Genomic DNA, 20791 nt, shown 5'->3' with positions numbered 1-20791 from the left:
GCAGTCCATCGCTAAAGAACCTAGGCGACCTAGGGTCTGAACACGTTGAATAGGGAGGCCCTGACCCAGGTGCCGCAGTCAAAGTCCTGCAAGCTTGCGCTGTGTATATACCCGTTGAAGCATGCACGTACGATATGCTTTTTATGAAACTGAGGTTTTGGTGATAGAAATTAGCACAACACTCCCTTGTGTAATTTAAGCATGGACAAATTGTTGGTAAACTTGCTACAGCCAAGCCCTCCACTCAATAAATGTCTCATCTAAACCTCATTTACGCAAAGACCAATCAAAGCAGTCATCCACCGCTCTATTCTTTCAGGGTGTCCATATGCTTTATTTCTTTTAGCTCGCTTCTTTCGTTCCGTCGAGTTTGACTAAGGGTGCACAGCTTCTGCATTTCAAAGAAGGTTGTCTGCGCGTAAGTTTCAAAAAGAACTCAGTTCATTTTTTTGGAGGCGCTTATCTCCTAGAGGAATACACCTACTGTTTTTTACACACGCACTGTAAATTTGCTACATGGCGAGCACCTTTAGAAAAAGGGCCCTAACAAAGGTAAACCGAAACACCTGTCTGAACGGTTCGCGGTACATTCCTTTTCTTTAGACAAGTACGATCTTGCGCTTGGTGGGAGTACAGATGCTGCTGCATCATAAGGACGATTATCTGAACGGTCTGAACGATACCCGAACACGTACTAAATGCCCGACGCCACCCTTCGGGGATTGCATGTAACACATGTAACCGAATGGGGATCGCAATGAGAGGTGCTGCGTTACACACCAGGATATATATATATATATATATATATAATGTAGATATGGTTCAATGGGCCAGTTCTTCTCGGGTAATGGGTATAATACAACGGAGGCGTTGTCAACAGTGATATAAATATTTATTTCCCAACAGTTTCGGGAGGGGCCCTCCCTTCTTCGGGGGATGAGTTAAATCTGGTCATCCCCCGAAGAAGGGAGGGCCCCTCCCGAAACTGTTGGGAAATAAATATTTATATCACTGTTGACAACGCCTCCGTTGTATTATACCCATATATATATATATATATATATATATATATATATATATATATATATATATATATATATATATATATATATATATATATGATGCAGCTAGCAGACTCCAGAACTCCGCTTGGATACCACAAGCGGATTACCCCATTGCTTGCACGGCGCCGAACTGCACCGCGCTATCTCTGTGCAACACGCCCAACCAGCAGCACGGAAGTTATTGGACTTACCTAATCCTACACGGGAAAGCCGCGCCTGTGCCACCGGGCATACCGTATTGCAGCCCGAAAGACGTCCGGATACAGGGGCGTTTGAGGAATGGCTTCAGCGTTAATCCCCGCAATTGCACGCGCTTTCCATGGATTCTGGTTAGAATTCTGCGAAAGGTCGCACTTTCATTTTGGCGTAAAGTCGTGAGACTCCTCAGCATTATCGCATTATATTTATAATAAGGTTGTATGTCGGTCGTAAATATTACTTGTTTATAACCCGTGTGTGACCTAACCGGCTTTACGAGAAAACGATGCCGCAGTAGACAAATACAACTTCAGATTATGGAGGAACACTCATCGTAAATGGTCGTATTCGGGCCTGAACCACACATACGTAGGCTGGCCGCTTCGCACAGAAGAGTAGGTGGAATCGGTTAACCATCATTACCGAGAGAAAGGTACGATAATAAAGAGATGGATAAAAATGCCGGCCGATTTGGTCAAATTTCATCACTCTGCAAAAATTACCAGCGGCTGCTTTTCCGACATCTTAAAGCGGCAATGGGCTCTTCTCGTGGACTTAACTTCTTCTCCCATTTGTCCCGACCGCCCGGCTCTTCTAATAAGTGAACTATTAAATTTTCTGCAGATACTCCTGCAACTATTGTCTGCAGTAATCTTAAGATGTCTACCGTCCCAAAATATTATGAAGGTAGCGAGCAAATATCCCATTTCTCTTGTTTTTGAGGATTTTTTTTAACACAATTCTCGAAACACCCTCACATGGTAGTGAACGTAGTGTTTATCACAAGGCTCGCAAAATTGTCTTCCCTACTAGCGATACGAAGGCGCGCTCCGCGCACGTCGTAATTAGAAGCGCAGCTGTGCTAAGTCGAGCCTGCGCCGTCTGCATGTCTGTACGGCGTCACGCAGGTCACGTGACTAGATGGGGAAGCGAGTAAACGAATAATACGGAATGATGATAATTGTAAATGTTGATGATGATGCTTGAAATGAGAATATGCTGTCTTAGTCTACCCTCACATACATTCACGCACTTACAGCTTTACTGTACGACGGTTTTGAAGGCGTAGAACTGTTTAGTAAGGTATAATTGCAGTGGCTCGCTTCTTACCCAACCTCAGACAGTAAGCATGTTTCGCACGGGCAGCGGTAAAAAGGCTACGCCTCACCGCACATAATGTTCAGGTGGCCCGAGCCCGGGCCGGCAACCTCGCAGATGCTTTTCTTAATGACGTTCTCTTTCTCTCTCTCTTTTACTCTCTTATTCCCCTCCCAATGGGTAGGGTAGCAAACTGGGCGTAGTCTAGTTAACCTTCCTAGCGTTCCTATATTCCTCCTCTCCCCTCTCTCTCTTTTTCTCTCCGTCCGTTTCGTTAATGCAGAGCGTCTGTTAGTAACGGGTCACGCAAGGGGGTTGCTGTTTCTCACAACGCCGACTCGTGCCGAAAGCAAGCGAACGAGCGATTTGCGCGCACTTCAGAATGGCGGCTCGAACGGATGCGAGCAAACGCACTGTAATTTTTCTCCCGCTCTTCGTTCCACACTCGGGAGCGCAACGCCTGAGGCCCCATCGTCGCTGAATTTTAGTCAGCTTTCCCGAACAGCACTATGGTTATAGCATGCCGTTTACCCTAACTGCGGCGAAGCTGTGGCAACTCCAGGTTTTAACGATAGCGTTAACGTTGGCTCTGGTAGAAAAAGCGTAAAGCGTTGCACAATACTTGTTTATAATAACTCTTCCTTATACATCCGTAAGCAAGGTGAATGTGTTCGAACAAAGCAGGCAAACACAGACCCAAAGGGCACCGCTGCATATTAGGAACATGCTTTTAGGACGGAAACTATGAATAACTTAGTTACGTTACCATTAGACGACGATGCGTTACCATTATACAGGAACGAAATCGATAAAATAAATATTCGTAGGGTTTGCTTCGCTCTCGCCTGTGTTCGCATTTCACACATATTCGATTGGTAAACAATCAATGCGACCGTTATGGAAGCGTGTGCTCGCTCCGATATTGAAAAGACAAACTCACGACGCCAAAGTAATATATTTTATGTGTTTTCCTATGGATTACATCTGTTCCTGCTCGCTGTGTTTATACAACTTATATTCGTAGAGCGAAACAATCTCATATCGAGGAGAACAGAAATCTAACCAATAATGATTTCTTTGCGCAGCCATATTGTTTATTCTGAAGTCGAAATGGTTAAATATTGTTTTGTACGTACATCTTCAAAGGGTGCTAACCTGGACTGTATAACTTGTGCTAGTGACTACTGCGGAGCCCTGCATATGTAATAATAATAATTGTTGGAGTTTTACGTCCCAAAACCACGATGTCATTATGAGGGACACCGTAATGGAGGGCTGCGGAAAACAAACTGGGATTGTTTATCGTGCACCTAAATCTAAGTACACGGGTCTCTAGCATTTTTCCTCCATCGAAGTGTAGCCGCCGCGGCGGGGATGCGATCCCATGACCTTCGATCCAGCAGTCGAGCACTATAATCACTTGACCACCGATGCGGGTTGCCCGGCACACGTATCCCGTACATTTGAAAATATTGCTTTTACATTTCAAGCATTTTTGTTCGCCTGTAACTTCCAGTAGAGCTCTTAGACACAATATCCTCTTTGCACTGCTGTTGAACAACTGGTGGCGACTCCGTTTTACACAGCGTTGAATAATGTGAAGTAGAAAACTTCAGTGCATTTCATCTTACATGTTAAACAAGCAGTTATTGAAAAGAGTTCCAAACACAGGACTTCTGATAAGTGAACGCAACTACATTGCTGCTTCAATGAAGTTCCGACATGTGCTCTTGGTTTGTTAAGGTAATTAGTACTTAGACTTAGGTGCATTTTAAAGGGGCCATGACATGGCCGCCCAAAGATTTGTTGTTTTCAGCAAAACTTAGAAGTAGAGGGTCTATTATGCCTATACAGATTTCAAAAGTGGGCCATAAACGAATATTTCAGTGCAAAACAAGCCCTAGAAGTCGCCGGCTGTAAACCCCGCCCACCGCCGGCGACCGCCATTTTACAATCTCGCGGGTGACGTCATGTGCAGCACGGAACGGAGCCGTCGTCTTCTACCAAAGTTTCAGCTGCTGCAAATCGTTCAATTTCAGTGCCAAGCTGAAGAAAGCTAAAATATCTCGATATCACGTGCAGCTGACCACGGAACAATATCCCTTCGCCGCAATGCAGACGCTTGCACAGCCTAGCTGCTTGTTACGTCACGGCTCTCGAGTGCACCAGTGTTGTCTGACTCTCGAGCCGCTCGCGTGTTTATAAAAATATTCGATTATAAATTAAGTTCTCGAGCAAATGCGCTAAAATTTCGCCAGCTTATTTGTGAATGCACAAGGGTAAATCCACGTAACACAGATTATGATCGAAAATTGGGTGTCATGGCCCTTTTAAAGAACTGCAGGTGGTCAAAATTTCTGGAGCCTTCCAAATCATATCGTGGTTCTGGGACCAGCAGCGTACCCAAAAGTATTTTTTTCGGGGTTGGGGGGGGGGGGGGGGGTTCAGCTATACTTCATAGGTTCGTGCGTACGTTTGCTTTTGTTTGTGTGCGTGTATATATACATATGCAACATTGAAAATTTTTGGGTGGGAGGTCGAACCCCACAGCCCCCCCCCCCCCAATCCCTTTCCTGACTACGCAGGTGTTTGGGGCGTAAACCCCAACATTTATTAAGGTAATCTGTCAAATTTTGTATATTATTTAGCACCACTCCGCAGGTTATATTTTTAACAGTGTCAGCCTCTTCACGTCATCCAAGTAATGCGGCAAGATCCGCGTATCTTCATCAGGATATCTCTAAGAAGCGCGATTGCGGACAGGACTCCTGCAACATCTTTTTTTAAACAAGAAAGTTTGTACTCTGGCCATGTTAGTTGCTAAGGTAGCAAGCTATTCCCGCGCTTCCGTGGTTTTCGAGGAACACGGGACTCAGTTACTTATTGTCGACCTCGGGTACATTCGAGAGAATGCACGTATTGATCCCTCTCCACTTTCCTTCGATTTTCGCATTGGTTCTTGCTTTTGCTCCAAGTGCGGGGTAGCAAACAGACGCTCGTCGGCTTTACCTTCGTACCTCAACGTTCTCTCCCATATCTCTATGTTCAAGTAGTCGCTTTTGTATGTGCGGACCTACATCAATGTTGTCTCTTGTGTGCATGTTCCCATGATTCAACGAAGCACGAGGACTAAAACGTGAATTGTGTTAGTCCACCTGGTTGACAGACAGCACAATGGAATCAACCTTATACGCAGTTGACCCTAATCTTGGGTACCAACTAGACCCTCAGCTCCAACGACGTACATACACTCTCATACACCGCCTACGAGTGGGAACTGCTTGCATAGACCACTTTTAGAGGCGAAGCACCTTAGGGTCTCGGCTTGTCGGCGCGTCATGTCGTCGTCACGGTCCATCATACAGGGGTATGCGCCACAAAAATTAGGTAAATCCCACTACTCGCCACCGGTACGCTAAAAGAGAAGAAGGTAACAGTTAGCCCAACAAATACCCGACGACGTATCAGGATTTATTTGCATTAATTGACAGAAATTTGTTAAATTCCGTCTCAAAATTGGTTTCAAATTCAAAGTTTTCTCCTCTAAAGCACACTTCGTAACATGTTGCCGTGTGTAACACGAAGACAACTTACGGCAAAATCGCTGCTAATGGGCAATGAGAGACAGAAGAAGAAGAAGAAGAAGAAGAAGAAGAAGAAGAAGAAGAAGAAGAAGAAGAAGCAACACCTTAGGGTAAGCTCCATTCCGACGCAGTTTTCCGATGACATTAATGTAGCTCAAACACCCTTCCCTACATGCCCGGGTTCAGGCTTGACACCACTAGTGCCTCATCACAGGAATCTCTTTCAAAACAATGTGGAGAATTACCTGGGTCAGGCCCTTGTTCTTCTTCTTTCTCTCATTGCCCATTAGCAGCGATTTTGCTGTGGGAGACACCGGCGCACACTGCATGCTACGCCCCTCCCCAGGTTTCACGTTAGTGAAACTGAAACAACCTTCCCTACATGCTTCGCCTCTCCGCAGTTTTTTTTTTTCTGTTTCAGCCTGAGCATATTTACTTCACAAGCAGATAATTGCTCCCATCTCTAGTTGTACTTAGGCAAAACTGTGCTACCTGCGATTTCCCCTGAGGTGGCATACACGTGAACCTTGAAGCTATTGTGCTGATATACGAGACAGGATGTGCTTGGGGAGGCTCCAGGCGCATCCTGTCTACTTTCGGCGTGTGTACTTTCGCCTATCGGAGGTGCGTAAAGCTTCGTGAATTGTCGAAAGGGTAAGTAGAAAACAGCTGCTTTGGAAGTCAGGTGAACGAGAAGCAATTAGCGAAGGAAAAGTTATTAATATGTGCAACAACACTGCAAGCTGTCATTCTCAGTGCCCAGAACTGTAATGAGGCTATCGCAGCTTTAGTTATCATCTTGCTTGTTAGCACATGTAGTAGCGACCGGAAAGACCACAATATTTTCACGATATCTCTGCGATTACATGCCTCGTTGTGGTGCTTGTTCTTTTTCTAAGGCTAGCCAATGCTCGTAACTTAGGCAACGCGGAACTCTCGATGTGCTACTTAATTACAGTAACAGTAGAGCGTGCGTTGTGATTGCTGCGCCGCCATGCAGAAGAGTGAGCGTTTCGGAAGCTTGCTTTAACACCTACACTGGAGGGAATATGGAAAGTGGCGGCACGCCGTGCCAGCTCAGGGGCCATGGTTCGGCTCGGCGAATCGAAGGCAAAGCACAGGACGACCAATGCCTAAGTTCCGCCACAGTAGCTTTTCCCCTATTACCGGAAATGCCGCTTTCCAGTACTCGATTATAATACTCAACAACTATGCCAGCAACAAATTTTGTTTACTTATAGAATATCGAATGATCTACAATGTAGAAAGAATTAAGACGAAAGGCAAGAGTACACGAGAGGCATTCCAGGATTAGATAAAAGAAGCACCGATCCTCCACTGTGACACCGCAGTGTCATTTCCTAGTTCGAGCAATGCGCATTGTGGACTCGTGCCAGACACCCGCTTCCTGAATTTTTCGAATGAGTGTTCGTGTATATGTAACTTACTGATATTTATTCCTAATTCAGCGTGCGCCATCGTCAACATGATCGTGCGGTCAGGACGACGAGGATGTGCGCCATCTGTTGCTCGACTGTCCCAAGCACATCACACATAAACAGCGACTCGTACTGGAACTGCACTTGCTGGACTCAGAGCGAAAGCTCTCCTTAGCGAAAATGCTAGGCCCCTAGCCATCACGGGAAAATGACAAAGGAATGAAAGTGCTTCAGCATTTTTGTTTTTGTTTTTTTGTTGTTGTTTTTAATACGCTAATATTTGGGATGGGTGTTGAGCGAACTATATCGAAAGCGTGCACCGGGCTCCTACGTGCGCTGTGTTAATACGAGAACTCACCAAATTCAGGACTGTATTTACGTGTATATATTCTTTTTATTTCTTAAGCCTTATTTTTATCCTCACAGCCAAGTGTAAAGAGTGTCCGTCGCCAAGAAATGGTGACAACTTCTTTGTTTATCTTTATTTCAATAAAAAAAAGAAGAGCAAGCCATGGTTTTCAACTAACTCTAGACTAAACAACGACTTTGCACGCCCTGCCCGTATTACTTTCGAAAGCAGAGTAGCCCGATCCATCCAGACCGTGGTGCGGTCCCTGAAGCAGAAAGTCGAAGCTTTGCCATATTCCACAAAAAAAGGAAAGAAAAAGAAACGAAATGAAAACAAAACAGAAAAGACGGTATGTTGCTCCAGTCCTTCACGCGTTCGTGCATTCTGTCGTGAGTGTGTTTGCACTACATTGTTATCGAGTGGAAATTGGCACCGTAAATAAAAAGCTAAAGGCATGGAAGGCTCCCAGTTTGCAAATGTTTCTCGGTCAGTGCCTGCTTCGATCGCTATGCAGCCTCGCATGCAGAAAAATATCGTAGAAAGAATGTGACACACGTAAATATTTCCAGAGTGCACCCTTCTAAGCTCTGCAGGAGGAAAGAGGGGATTGGGAAAATGTTTACTTAACACGAAAAAACACTACCCAGAACAGAACAGCAAAATAGCATGCGCCTACATAAACAAAAGACAAAATGTTGAAATATACGAAATCGATAGGAGTCGAGTAATCGAGTGTTTTAAGATAAAATGACTGGGGTCATTAGACACAGCGACGTATTAGAATACGGTAGGATGCGCCTAAACTTAGATCATGAGATAACAGAACGGCAAAACTTATCGACAAAAAGTCGAGTAATGAAAAAATGTTCGAGGCAGATCACTAAACAAGTATGCAGCCCACATCATTTATTTATTTATTTACTTATTTAGAAATACTCTCAACCCTCTCTTCAGGCTCATTACAGGGAGGTAGAACACTTTGTATCAACTAAGTAGGTGCATACTTATACAATCACATCAACAACTTATACACACACTTAGAGAATTATATAAAAGCTACGTTAGAAGCAGTTGAATTTTTATAACATTAAGTAAAGTTCTGGTTAATCATTACGGTAAATCACATAAACGTACATCACATAAGAGCATAAATTTATTAACACAATTTGCATTCACTACATGAAGGACGCTTTTCGCCTATCATTATTTTATTTATGGATTTCTCAATTGCCTGTCCTTTACTTCTCTCGTAGCCCCCCCCCCCCCCCCCCACTCTTTTCTTCCTTTATTTTCTTCCTTCGTTTACTGGTTATGTCTTGTTTTGTTGATTCTGTAACTTTCATTCCGTGATTTGAAGCCTCTGTCATTCCATTTTTCTCCCTGAATTTTCCTTTTCTCTGTGATATGTGAGAAGCTAGTGGGAGCGACGTGCATCGAACGCAGCAGCCTACTTTCCCGCAAGGCTCGTCTCACGTTCCTCAATTCCTGCGCCAACAGCAGATCTTGTGAAGGAAAAGCAGCAATAAAAACGGATGAGGACGCAGGTGTGAAGCGAAAAGGAGGTGATCGAACCGTGTGCGCCGAACTGCGGGCTGGATGGCCCACGTCGCGCCATCAGTAATGCGCTTGCGTCTATAGGCGCTCGCGCTTAACCTTGCAGACAGGCAATGTTCGAAAAGCGTCTAAGAATACCAAGATTTATGGCGGTTGCGAAGTGCAAAGATTCCAACGCATGAGAACGGTAGAAGCTGGCTTACGTCACAAATTAATGTAAATAAAGTATACAAGCATCGACTGGTTAAAGATTCGAGTCGACCGGCCATGTTTTGGAATTCTCTGTTTTGTAACTGACCAAACATAAGCTAGATCTGCCGCCATTGCGGCATTATATTGGTAAGTATGTACACATTTGATCGGGCCATGGCCAATGTGCCGAAACTGATATCGTTATAAATTTCTAGGTGTTCGGTGTTAATGGTTTGCGAATTACTTTTTACAAAAAGAAAGCAAAACAGTGTTGATAAGGAGGGCCAACTTATCATTCTTATGGACAACGAGCGCCGACCGCAGCCGACCCTATTGCTACCTTGCAGCTGCCTCTCCGTATAATACGGGTCACACAGCTACATATTCTTTTTGTTTCGTAATTTTTTTTTATTCTAACAACCAAGTGGAAAGGAGCCCGGGATCCGTCGCTAAGAAACGACGACAACAACTCCTTCGTTTATATTTTATTTCAATAAATAAACAAAAAGCTGCCACCTATAACAAAAAAATACAATCTCCCGCCGCCGAGAATATACTCGTGCAGCGCTGGGTGTAAATAGGCCTGACAGCGCAGCCCCATCGCGAAGGTAATGCAACCGCATCGCTTCCTCTAAGCGTGGTCCGTAACTCTCGCACGTGCCTCATCGATCGACGAAGTGGGTTTGGCTCGTTTCTTCTTCTTCTTCCTCCTCCTCCTCGTCGTCGCACGTGAGCGTTTCATCTTTCTCCATCCCATCCGCGGCCTTCTGTCGAAGACGGCCTCAGGCATGTTCGTCTTTTCGGTTGCACACCAGGTGGCCCCGTTATTTTGGATTTGTGTGGCACAGCATTGAAGCAGACACGCGATGCCTGCCCACTCGCGCACTGGCCGGGCACTGATGCGAAGCGCAGATGTTTCGGTGGCGTCTCTTGGCATGGTCGCGTATTTCGAGTGTATACACCCCTGGGACCAACGCCCATAGCAGTGCTACCTCCCCAACTGCCTTCTCCTCACCCTCCTCCATCGTTCGCCCTTTCTTTACACGCTCCCTAAAGGGCTGCAGAAGGCACTGCGTCTTCTTCTCCCGAATCACTTTCTCTTCCCCAGTTGCCGCGTCTCTGTCCTTCGGAGAGCTGCTACTGCATGTTGCTTTTAGAAGCGAAGCTTCTCTGAGTTGCAGATTTCGGCCGCGGTGGCACAGTTCACGAAAAGCCCGGCGCCGACGAGTGTGCAGAAATGCGGGCGTATGCATATAGGTGCTCAAAGGTGCGCCGGTCACGTGCGTACTTCTATGCGCCGCTTTCCAATAACTGGTGCTCTCTAGATCGTGGGCTTGTCGGCAATCAGCCGTTTCTGATATAGAAATGAGGTCTTTTATCGAGTTCACTTGTGATTCCACGTTGCCACATCTCACTGTTGCCTTTCATCGTTGCATTTCATTGTTTCACGTATGACCGTCGTTGTTGCCTGAAGCAACAGAAGTGTTGCGCTGCTAAGCACGTGGATGAAGGTCCAATAGTAGTCATGGAGGAATGAAAAAGTTATGGAGGAGCATTGCGCAATGCAATAGAAAGAAAGAAAATATAGTAGGTCAGGTACGCACAAGCCAAGCTTTGCTTGTCCCCCTTTTCCCGATAGGAGAAGGGCTCCTGACTTGAAAAAAAAATTGTGTGTTGGGTATTTCGGCTCCTTAGCCCTCATTAGCTACGATATTTCTGTGCACTAGTGATGACGTACGCTTGCTGTGACATCGTCTGACCTTTTCAGAATGATCAGTCAGTCTATAAATTATTTCCCACTTTCGTCCTGGCATACGACGCAGCTTTCCTTTCTTATACGTTTCACTGATGAGTTGCGCTACTTGTATTAATTTGCGATTTTCTTATGTGCAACGCTCGAATTGCCTTCAATTGTGCGGATGTTGACGCAATGTTAATAACGTTGTGCTTCGCTTTAATGCATTTAAATATGCTTCATAGTATCGTTGCAGCAGCGGGAAGAAAATAAACTAAAAAACACTTTTTGTATTATTTTCCCCACCAATTAGCATTCAACCTTGGCTGCAGATGTTTTTAGTGCGTTCCCCGAAGACGATCTGAGCTTCTTCCTGCTAACTAGCGCTGCTAATTTTCTACTTGGCACAGCAACCCTTTCATTCGCGTTTCCTTACCGAAACAAACAGCAAACTTGCGCGAGCTGTGACCGACATGGTCATTTACTAAAACATAGCGATGACAGCGTACAATGTAGCATTCTATGACCGCCAACACTGAAAAGGTACTTTACGATGTAGAGTTGTACCTTTGAAAGGCAGAAAATGGTTTTATTAAAAAAGAAGTAAACCTTTCACTTCAGATGCGTGAGAACAGCGTGCTCACGGAGCAGCAATAAAGCATGAGCAACACACACAGTGCGGCAATGGTGTGTATAAAAAGTCGATGTCAGCAATAGTTTTGCCAATGCCAAGTGAAACGACTGTGATTGAAAGGTAATCGCCTCCACCGAGATGGTACAGCGGTTACGGCATTCGACTGCCGACCCTAAAGTCCCGGGTTCCATTCCGACACGGCGGTCGCATATCGATGGTAGTAAAATGCTAGAGGCCCATGTATACTGTGCGATGTCACTGCACACTAAACAACAATACATGTTAGAAATTTCCGGAACCCTCCAGTACGGCATGCCTCATATTCATATCGTGGTTTTGGCACGTAATCGCGAACCACAACACAATGGCCTTCGTTGCATTAGTTTTCGCGACACACTTGTTTCAAGATCAGCTTTGTAAAACAGAATACCATGAGCAATTTCAGGCCATTTGAGGAGTTAACAATCGGCTCAATAACATGAATGGAAGGAATATCCTAACACTAAGACTGTTAAAAAGAAGCAAACGATGACGCGCAAAATAGTTCGCTCAGTGCTGTTCAGATTCAACAAAATATCCCAAAGCGCTCCACTTGCTGAAACGTGTAGTTCTGTAACAGGCACTCTCGGTGATTATGTTTCCGCTCGAATAACGCCCCGTGCCTCTTACAAAGAAGAGATACACATGAAACAGGACTGCCTTCCGAGCAGCCGAATCCCTGAAACTCTCTGACGTCCTTCCGCGCGGGTTCCCTCATCCGGTCGAGTAATGAAGTCGAGTCTCCAAATTTTTCAGACTTTGAGAACTTTTGCTTCGGAATAACGATAGCGCTTGCTCGGTAAAAGAGTTTCCAACAAAACCGCTCCGTTCTTGTCGCTCCTTCCTGAATCGCGAACAAGTCGGTGCCTTTCGTGATCTGAACAAGTTGCTGTTACAGCTCGTATAAACACTCCAATGTGCCTCGTCGCATTAAACGTGAAGCTTCAGGTTCAGCTTTGTCGAGATTCGTTGCGAAATTCCCGTCGCTAATAAGACGTTGTATGTAAAGGTAAAACGTATAAAGAGAAACAACAAGTCCACAAAGAATAAGCCGAGAATCGAGCAGTGAGTCACGCTTACTGCGATAATTATCTTGCTTGTTCAGTACGCAGCTGCTACTCTTAACAGCCACTGTGATCTTAAGAGCATCCTCACTTTGTAAGTTTGTAAGAAAGAAAAAGAAAATGAGCAGGAAGATGAGAGGGGTGGCGTAATAAACATCTCAAGGAACCTAGCGAAGCCAGAGATGTGCCCTTGGCGCCGTTTGCGCTCAACTTTGGGAATACATGGATGAATGGAAGAACATTATTGTTTGTCCGGCAGATTAACGGCCCGGGCTCAGGTCTCCCATGTCGACATTGTTACAACTGTGTTTTACATTTCCGAGGCAAACAAATGGCTCAAGAAAGATGCCTGATCCCTCCGTCATGGGAATCGGTATAACACGACAGTGAAACGTGTCGTCAGAGACGTAGTTGACTGTTTACAGTGCATTGAAATATGAGAGGTTGTACAATGTCTATTGTTGTTTGGCAGATATAGCACCGCTTGGTGTGGACGTGCCCACGTTGACACCTACTGGTGCATCTCCGTCCCGACGACCACCGCCCATGATTATGATGTAACCCTTGCGGCAGCTGAATAGTTAACATATACCTGGACACCACATACGGTGAGTCCCGCGTAAAAATGGCATCAACAAGCACATAGTGAACAGTGATACTCGATATGGACTCCTTCAAAGCGTCGTGAAACGCGAAAAGAAACGCGACGCGCGTCGTCTCTCCCCTCTAGCCTGGCTGTTAATTCTCACAGAATGAGCGGGGAACGCGGTGCGACAGCCAGGCGAGCGTTGGAGAGCTATTTTTCAAAGGGAACGGAGCTATGAGCGAGGCTTGGGCTAAAGCCGCCACCTCGCGGTGTGTTAAAGCGTTGACGAAATTACACTTCTCCTATTGGAAACGCGCCGAAAGCGACTGTCGTAGCAACGGCGCGTTACCGGAACTAATTCCAGAGGCCACGCATTACTTCCCTTTACCGCGTCCAGACGGCGACACCACCATGCGAACCAAGAGCACTGTGAGTGCAAAGTGTGAAACATAATAGGCGCGTTCGTGTAGCTTCCTTTATGTGTTTGGCGGTAGCGCAGTGGCCTATACGCCCGCCAGCCATCACCGCGGACCGAGCGGTAGTGGGCTCGACTCCTGTCAGTGGAACTTTTTCTTATAGTTATTTTTCTTTGCCATCTGATTGCGTTCATTTTGCTGACGTATTTCCGTGACGGAAATACGTCATGAATTTCTTCGTGGTCCCCGCCATAAAACATTTTAGCGTTAAAATAGATTTATTCAAGGCATAAATTATACCAAATTGCCTTGAGGGAGACAACTATATTGACTGACTGGGTCGTGCCACCCTGGCAGCAAAGCAGCTGCAGTAAACACACTAGTAAGCACTAAAAGCAGAGAACACATAGCAGTACATATTATTCTGCACGGGTTCCAATGACAAAGAGCAGCGAGCGAGTAGAGTGCACTAAAATACAAACAGAGCTCTCATTAGAGTGGTGGCGCAACCAACAGATACGCGTTTCGTATTCTGCATCTGTTGTGCACTCCGTATATTATTTCATTCGTTATATTCATTGGGTGTTTAGCCTTCTATGCATACCGCCAAGCAAATCTCTTTAGCATTCATTAAAGAAGCAACGTCTATCTCAGTTTTCTCTGACTGCCACAAGAGGTGCAGTCATTCAGCGCGCCCAGGCGTTTAGTGGATGCGGGATGCCGCTGCGCCTGTGATTTCTTTTTCGTGGCTTCGTGCGGGCGGCAGCATGCCTGAATAAACTTGGATGAGTGTTCTTTCGTCTGGCGTTGATGCAAGCGGTGCTAGATATATGGCTTAGTGATCAGCGCCGTTCGAAGCGAAAAAAAAAAAAAGCCGCATCCTTTGCGCGACCTCAGCGACTACCCATCATTTCTCGATATGTTTCGAGGTATGTGTATGGCCTGATGCAACATGAGAGCGAGTGTGTGTTAATTGGAAATGGAGCGTCGAATGTTCGCCACTCTCATGTTATTTAGCCAGTACCTGCTTTGGTTATGGGTAAAAGCCTAAAACGTGGCCTACTATGCTTACTAAGCGTCAGCACACATATGATTGTTTTGATTTAGCGCTGACTTTTGTCAATAGTGAGTTTATTTTAATATGGAATAGGTTAAATTGTTTGTTAAATATACTTTTCAGAACATTTTATTGCCAAACAAATCGGCGCTGCTCAACAGTTGTCTGCTGGATTGCAAACCAACCGGCATTAGAGTTGTGTGCGCATATACATAACGTCCACTACTGTCGTAAAACTGGCAGAAAACATCATAACACGCGTGCTCATGCATATGGACGTTTTGCCGTGGCAAAGTCCACAACTGGGCTAGTCGTATGGCTACATTAAGGTTAAAAGGGCCCCTAGAGCACCTCCAATTTTTTTAACATTTCGAGAAAACACGCGCATTAAGTTCGCAGTGCCACCCGCCATGGTGGTCTAGTGGTTGTGGTTCTCGACTGCTGACCAGAAGGTCGCGGGATTGAATCCCGGCCACGGCGGCCACATTTTCGATAGAGGCTAGACTGCTTGAAGCCCGTGTACTTAGGTTTAGGTCACGTTAAGAGCCCCAGGTGGTCGAAATTTCCGGAGCCCTCTACTAACGTCACTCATAATCATATCGTGGATTTTGTACGTTAAACCCGAACAATTACATCAAAGAAATTGCGCGACAAAAAACACGGACAGAAGAAGACAAGTACAAACACAGCGCAAACTTTCAACTGAATTTATTGTGCCACTGGATCTTTATATATTGCCACAGTATACATCACGCATGAGCGCAAATGGACGCAACGCGAAAAAGACCGTGCATGCATAAAAAATGGGTGAAACAAACAGTTACGCGTAACTAGAAGATCTTAGGAACACAAGCTCCTTATCGGTGAGGGCCAGTGATGGTGAACTAACGCACAAATTACCTAATTTTATAATTGCCTCTGCCTCTGTCCCTTCGCTAATTAGGAAGGGAGACAGCCACAATCTCGAGCGAAACACCGAACAATTAATATTATTTAGTTCAGAGCACAGTCAGAGCACTCCGCTATCACGGTACCGATTCGAAAAATTATCTCTGCTACGTGTTCGTTTTAGACTCGTGCACACCTGCAACAAAAAACTAACTTTCGACCCGTGGGTGGTCTAGGTGCCCTTTACAACAGCGCAAACAACGCAGACGACATGCCGCGCTTCGGATACGGGATCATTTTCTTTGCAAGGAATTGTGTCATGGAATCTGGTTACTGAGGGTAATTTTGAAAATGTGCAATTTCACAGCGCGCATTATTCTAGGTGCACGTGTATTCGGTGTCTTGCACGACGGGTATTCACATGACGTCAAGACTGGAGACATAAAAAGGAAGAAAAGACTATGCAAGGTGCTTTTTTGTATCGCCCAATGAAAACAACGTGTTCTTGTGGTTCACACGATCGAAAAACTAGGCCGACGACAAACTCGCGAATGAATATCAACGCTGTAGGACATGGTCTTGTAAATAGCTGCTCCTGTTTGTTGAATTGCCCTTTTTATGTTGTAAACATTCTATTTACTAAAGCTGTCGCTTATGTCTCCATCACGCTCTTCTTCTCCGCCGAACAAATAACAGCCCCAGTGCCCCAGGACGATTTCTCGCCAACTTCTTTGTGAGGCTGTCATCCCACTGGGATTCAAGGCACAATTTTCTCGCGGCTCTATTACCTTCTCGTATCGCGTACACAAGACAGGCTCTCAACTAGGTGCGACTGTGTCGTTTTTTTTCCTTTGTTTATTGCTGCCGTCTTACACAGACGATCGTGAGATTGCAGGGGAACTACCCAGTTCACTCGTTCTGATTTGGCGTACCATGGATTAGAGGTGTGCGCCGCGCGCGCCGCCGCTGCCTGTTTTTGGTCACGCCGCTCGCGCCGCCGCAGAAGTCCCAAGAGAGATCACGCCGCCGCGCAATAATTGCGGCGCGCCGCCGTTAGTGTTTTCTTTTAATTCAAATGGGGAATCTGGAAATAAAATATAGCACTTCGCCGGAGGAGCTATTCTAGATGTGTCTATGTAATAAACTGTCCATTTCAGCGGCCGCTGAATAGCGGGAGCTCGGCGAGAAGCGCACCCCCTGTTTCCGGCTCTTGTTCTGCAGCGCCATCATGATATCACGAATCTTTCAAACACTCTCGACACAAATGATAGCGACGGAATGCGCTTCAATGCAACGAACGCAGCCCTCAGAGATCCGATTTTCGGTGCACAAGTCTATTGATCGTGTTAGCCATCGATTTAGGTTTAATGCGGCCGCTCGTCCAACGCATCTGTAAGGTCGGTACGCATTCCCTACATCGTTATCAAACATCTGGGACAAATTTATATGCAGATTCAGACTTGAAAAGTTCCTGTTTCTGTGCATTTCGTTCACTCTCTTCTTACGCTAGGAATGTGCTGGCGGGTTCGGTGCGGCGACGTGGTCAAGAGCGAGGTGACATCACGGCTCACCGCTTTTTCGAATCACTGAATGCGCTCTGCCGAAATGGACTGTGGACATCTCCTTTGAATGAACGCATCGAGAATAGCTCCCCAGAAATTGTATCTCTTTGTTCTCCAGAAATATCACGGCTACTGCCTAACCTTAACGCGGCCGCGTCCTCCAGCCTTAAAGGGCAACGACCCAACTCGCTGGATAGCATATTCTTGGAGTCTTGGACCTAATACACTGTGCATAAATAAATAAAATAGATAAGTAATATATATATATATATATATATATATATATATATATATATATATATATATATATATATATATATATATATATATATATTATATATCGGTGCGTTAGTACACCTTTTCCTTTCATTCTTACTCGAGTAAATCGATAAATAAATACAGAAGTAAAGAGAATGGCAAACTTAAAATATAGCTGAGCCAGTTGGTAGGTATTCATGTTAAGAAGACATGACGTGGAAACACGGACAAAAGAGAAAAGTCGAGAGAGTGAACAGCTATCTCTCACGTAGACCACTACTCGCACTAGATTGATAGGTATGACTTCTTACGTGGGAATGCGCAGATAAATATTTGTGTCTACCTTCGGTTCCTCCGCTGTGTGATTTTTCAGTTGTTAGCGGCGTTTCTGGTGTCTTGCCTACTCTGCTGTTTCTGTGTTTGCACGCCCTGTTTTTATAAAGGGTCCCTAACAGCCTCTGAAAATACAACAAAAAAAAACAAAGACAACGAGCGCGTTATTCTCTCTTGGCGTTTCTTGTCTTTGGTGCATTTCGTGATGCCAGAACAGTGATTCACGTGACATCATCAGGGTACATACTGTCGACTGGTCCATATACGAGAAATAACAGTTGTGAATTCTCCCCTACTGCTTTGCTATGCATCCGTTCACCCGCTCTTGCTTCTCTGGCACGACTATCGTGCGCGATTAACTGATATCACTCCATTTTGTGCGTTTGCGACCGCGCATGCCTTGATAACAGACTGCAGCCGACAAGCGCGAAATCATGATAGGTTCAACGCTTAGTGTTGACATTGTACGCGTGCTTTATGAAGAATTAAGTGGCGAGGAGATGTCCCCTGTAAGAAGGGTAGTAAAGGCGAGAACGAAACCAATGGAAAAGGAGCCGGATTATACGATTCTTACAACGGACGCACTCTTTACAGCGGAGACGATGCAGCTTTCCAGGAAAAAAGGCGAGCCTGCTTCGACGAGTTTTTGTATATTTTTATTGCGTTAGCACTTGTATGGACACTCAGGATAGGTTTTCACCGTCGCCGTCATGTTCCGTATAAACTCTAAATCGATAACATCGCTCCGCGCATTGTATGTTCTACCCGCGTGTAAAAGCTCGCGAGCGTTGGCAAGGAACATATCTCAATAAGAGATGAAACAAGCCGGCCATCTCCGTCACACGGAATAACATCAACCCGCCTGCGAGGCCTGCCGTCAATTGCTCCTCAAGCAGAAGGAAACACCCCGCCCGTCATTTGCTGGGCGAAGGAGCAGGAAGGAATATCTTGGGGAGAGGGACTGCGTAACGCGAGCCACGGCCGGTCTGGGGGCGCGCGCTCGCTCCTTCCTTTACGGCCTGCGCACGGGGGGCTGTTTCTACCTATGGCCGCAACTTCATGGGGGCGCTCCGAGCCAACCCGCTCCCGGCCGTTGCGGAGGCTAGCGCGCGCGGGGAGTGCTTGGTTTCAGACTTACCGTGGCCCTTTCTGAAGTTACTCTATACGGCATGCATGGTACCAATGCGATAGAAACATGGTAGCAAGTAATGCTGACTCTGGTAAAGTCCGCTTTTCAAAAAGGGTGGCGCAGGCCGCTCACACGCCCGCTTCTGTTGCTCTGCCGAGCATCGACGCGGTTATAACAAAGCATTTTTTGTAGTTTTCTGTAACTTCGAGAAAAAGTAAGAGGATGAATATTGCATTTGGCGCGCATGTGCGATCGTGTGTCGCACTCAGAAGTATCGGCCGCATGATCCGTCACCGACCGGCGTAAGAAATGACGCAAAGCTTATTCTGTGGGAAAAAATGGTTTAGGAAACGTTTATTTCAAATGCACATGCCTGCCGTCGCTGTACTTGAAGGTAACAAAATTGCACATTTTTTCTTCAAGACCTCGTAATTCGTGCTGTAATACTGAAATAAGTGCTTAAAAAAGGTGAAAGTCACTGCACAATGAGGACGGCCACTGTTTTCCGCAAGTAGCTCTGAGTCGTAATCACAGTAGCAGGAATAATAATAACAACAACAAAAACAACAACAACAACAACAATAATAATAATAATAATAATAATAATAATAATAATAATAATAATAATAATAATAATAATAATAATAATAATAATAATAATAATAATAATAATAATGCATTGTTCAAAATAGAAAAAAACACAAGGTACCAATAACATGAAATAGGAAGCACTCACATAACCTCATACAAGCACTAAAGTACACAAAAATAGAATAAAAGCCCAAGTCGCACTACACTACACTCATTCCCTGCATACATACAGAATCCCAAGCTCATACGAGTCCAGATGCAGTCATCAGTGCGCATGTGAAGGCCTGAGAAAAATATTCACATGAAATAATGCACGCTGGAGACGAACTTTCAATCAGAGAATCCTTTCAGTGGGAAACAGAATTTTCTCCTTGGTACTGCAACAATATATTGCGCATGAAGAACTGAAAAAAAAATCACTGCTGGTAAAACACTGTATAGTGACGATCACAGTTTAAAGGACTCTCATCATACTCGCGATTTCGTAGTGTTTCATATTTGAAAGAAACGCTGAACATGCCACCGCTTGCTGTGCGCAGGAAATTCTCCAGACTATCTTTTTTTCCACATCCTGTATCATAGTAACACATCATTTGCCTGGTCGCGTATTTTGCCGCCATGTCATACTTCTAGTCGCACCGATCATGATACAAAGTCAACCCTATCTCAGTGGCTCGCCGTAAGGATGAGATTACCCGTATCATTAGAGAAACTGAGCACAAGCACGCACTCGGTCATAACTGCATCAACGTGCCCATCCCAGAACCACGATACGGTCATGAAGGACGCCGTAGTGGAGTTCGCCGGAAATTTCACCTACCTGGGGTTCTCTAATGTGCACCTAAATCTAAGCACACGGGCCTCAAGCAATTTCGCGTCCATCGAATATAAGGTTGTCTGGTCTTGAAAAATACAGATTAATTGTTGTTGCTAGTAGCGCTGCTTGTGCGTCTTCTTTGGAGAGTGCCGACAAAGCCACACTGTCCCCACACGCACCTGTGCTTCCTTCACCGCTTCCTAC

This window comes from Rhipicephalus sanguineus, chromosome 5 (genome assembly GCF_013339695.2).
Source record: "Rhipicephalus sanguineus isolate Rsan-2018 chromosome 5, BIME_Rsan_1.4, whole genome shotgun sequence".
In the NCBI taxonomy this organism is placed as follows: Eukaryota; Metazoa; Arthropoda; class Arachnida; order Ixodida; family Ixodidae; genus Rhipicephalus; species Rhipicephalus sanguineus.
This window is presented reverse-complemented; position numbering follows the sequence as displayed.